This window comes from Choloepus didactylus, chromosome 1 (assembly GCF_015220235.1).
Source record: "Choloepus didactylus isolate mChoDid1 chromosome 1, mChoDid1.pri, whole genome shotgun sequence".
NCBI lineage: Eukaryota > Metazoa > Chordata > Mammalia > Pilosa > Megalonychidae > Choloepus > Choloepus didactylus.
The window spans coordinates 148,449,211-148,452,470 of NC_051307.1; the positions used below are offsets into that span (position 1 = coordinate 148,449,211).

The 3,260-nt window shown below is 37.6% G+C and overlaps 1 pseudogene; it reads right to left on the bottom strand.

Moving 5' to 3' along the window:
* Window positions 1-1,595: 1,595 nt before the first annotated feature.
* Window positions 1,596-2,277, bottom strand: LOC119526098 (annotated as a pseudogene).
* Window positions 2,278-3,260: the final 983 nt, after the last annotated feature.

The window sequence follows — 3,260 nt, forward strand, 5'->3', positions numbered from 1 at the left end:
ATGACTCCCGGGGAGGAATGTAGACCCGGCATCGTGGGATGGAGAACATCTTCTTGACCAAAAGGGGGATGTGAAAGGAAATGAAATAAGCTTCAGTGGCAGAGAGATTCCAAAAGGAGCCGAGAGGTCACTCTGGTGGGCAGTCTTACGCACACTTTAGACAACCCTTTTTAGGTTCTAAAGAATTGGGGTAGCTGGTGGTGGATACCTGAAACTATCAAACTACAACCGAGAACCCATGAATCTCAAAGACAGTTGTATAAAAATGTAGCTTATGAGGGGTGACAATGGGATTGGGAAAGCCATAAGGACCACACTCCACTTTGTCTAGTTTATGGATGGATGAGTAGAAAAATAGGGGAAGGAAACAAACAGACAAAGGTACCCAGTGTTCTTTTTTACTTCAATTGCTCTTTTCCACTCTAATTATTATTCTTGTTATTTTTGTGTGTGTGCTAATGAAGGTGTCAGGGATTGATTTAGGTGATGAATTTACAACTATGTAATGGTACTGTAAACAATCGAAAGTACGATTTGTTTGGTATGACTGCGTGGTATGTGAATATATCTCAATAAAATGAAGATAAAAAAAAAGAGTAGATTGTTTAATTTCCACATATTTGTGAATTTTTCATTTTTTCCTCTGTAATTGAATTCTAGCTTCATTCCATTTTGGTTGGAGAATATACATTGTACGATTTCAATATTGTTGACTTTATTGAGACTTATTTTGTGACCCAACATATGGTCTATCCTGGACAGTGATTCATGTGCACTTGAGAAGACTGTGTACTCTGTTTTTCTTAGATGAAATATTCTATATGTATCTGTTACATCTAGTTGGTTTAGAGTATCATTCAAATCTTGTACTTTCTTATTATCTTCTGACTAGATGTTCTATCCATTATAGAGTGGTGTATTATATTTCCTGTCATTATTGTAGAATTGTCAACTTTTCCCTTCAAATCTATCAGTTTTTGCTTCATATATTTTGGGAATCTGCTGTTCGGTTCACATATATTTATAGTGGTTACACCTTCCTGGTGAATTGTCCCCTTAACAGTATATAATAACCATCCTTGTCCCTCATAACTGGTTTTGATTTATAGCCTACTTTGTCTGATATTAATATAGCCACCCCAGTGTGCTTTCTCCTTTCTCCCCCCCCCCCTTTCTTGGCTTCATAACATGAATCTGTTGGCTCATGGTTCACTCTCAGGGTTGCTATCTTTTGGCTGGCTGGGAATTTTGGGGTATCTTGGCTTTTCAACACATGGCATTGTCTTCTCCTTTCTCTTCTGGGTTTCCTTGACTTTCAGCTTCTTGCTTCTTCCATGACCTCTCTTTCTGTGTCCAATTTCCTTTGCTTAAAAAGACTTCATCCATACTAGACTAAGGCCCACCCTCATTTAGTTTGGGCACACCTCAACTAGTAACATCTTCAAATGTCCTATTTACATATGAGCTCATGCTTATAGGACCAGAGGTTGAGTATGAGCAAGCCTTTTGTGGGGGCTATGATTCAATCTTCAACAGAGGGAAATACTAGTCACTATCCAGAAGGGATGCATTTGCTTGAATCAAGGGAACTGCAGCTAGAAGATATATGAAAGGATGAGGGGGATGTGATTGCAAGTAGGAGCTGTTATCCAGGGGCATCCATGGAAGAGTACCATATGTATCTGGAGGCAGAAAGTAAGGAGAGCTTCCATAGAGTCATCAGCGATAGTCACACAATGTTCCATATGAATCTCCTCTGATTTCTTGACACAAGGCCACTCACAAGCATGACCACACCATTGTCAGAAACATGAGTAGCTGAAAAGTCAACACACTGCAAAAATGGGCATGTAAAGACACATCCATAATACCAAAGCAGCCACCCAAATCAATGATCTTTAGCAGCCAGCAATTGAGTGCAAAAGCAAGGACTCCTTCATCAGTGAGACTGCAGCATCTTTTCCAAGAAGCTTCATACAGATATGAACAAGAAGAAACCACACCTTTTATTCCTTCTAAAGTTATGAACATTCTGCTTTCTTTTGAGGAATTAAAAAAATTATTTTCTTCAGTTTTCTGCAGTTACACAGGTGCAGTATCTGAAATATCACAGCTCTATAGATCTGAAATTTGGACTTCAGGGTGTAAAATCTAACTTATATTTGAATCTGTTATCTGTCCCTTCATGCTCATTACTTTTATCAGTCTATCTTTTATGCTGGGAGGCAAAGGCTTGATGTCTGCAATGTATCTGGAAATATTCCTCATGAATCACCAAATGCACCTTCCTGAAGACTGGCTGCTAACAATCCTAGACTCCTCTGCCACATGGGAAGGCACTTATTGGTGTCTGCTGGTCTTTTCCTTCTCTTCTTGGTTTCATTGCTTTTGGCTTCTTGCATGCATGGCTTAGTCCCCCAGCCCTCTTTTGATTACTACTTGTATGGTATATTTTTTCTATCTTTTCACCCTCAACCTACTTGCATCTTTAAATTTACTTACAGATAGCATCAAGTAAGGTCATGCATTTTTTTTTATTCATTCTGCCAATCTCTGCCTTTTTATGGGAGAGTTTAATCCATTTATATTTAAAGTCACTACTGATATAACAGGACTTTCTTCTGCCATTTTGCTATTTAGGCTTTGTAAGTCTTACACTTTTTTTTTGTCCCTCATGTTGATTAATACTATACATATATAGTATTAATATATATTATATATATATAATAACTTGGCACATTATATGTCCAGAACTATAGATTTATCATTACTTTTTATGCATTTGCATTTTAGCATCTGTAGGAAATAAGAAGTGAAGTTACATATCAAACAATACACTACAGTAATACTGCCATTTATAATTGCCCAAATGGTTAACTTTAGTGGAGATCTTTATTTCTTAATGCTGGTTAACTTTAGTGGAGAACTTTATTTCTTAATGCTGCTTTAATCACTGTGTAGTGTCCTTTCCTTTGAATCTGAAGAACTCCCTTTAGCATTGCTTATACAGCAGGTCTAGGTGTGATGAACTCCCTCATCTTTTATTAATCTGAGAATGCCTTAACCTCTCCCTCCTTTTGAAACAAAGTCTCATTGTATATAAAATTCTTGGCTTCCAGTTGATTTCTTTGATTACCTTCAATATTTCAACCCACTGCCTTCTTGCCTCCATATTTTCTGATGAGAAATCAGCGCTCAATCTAACGGGGTCTCCCTTGTATGTAACATGTTGCTTTTCTCTTGCACCTTTTAGAACTCTC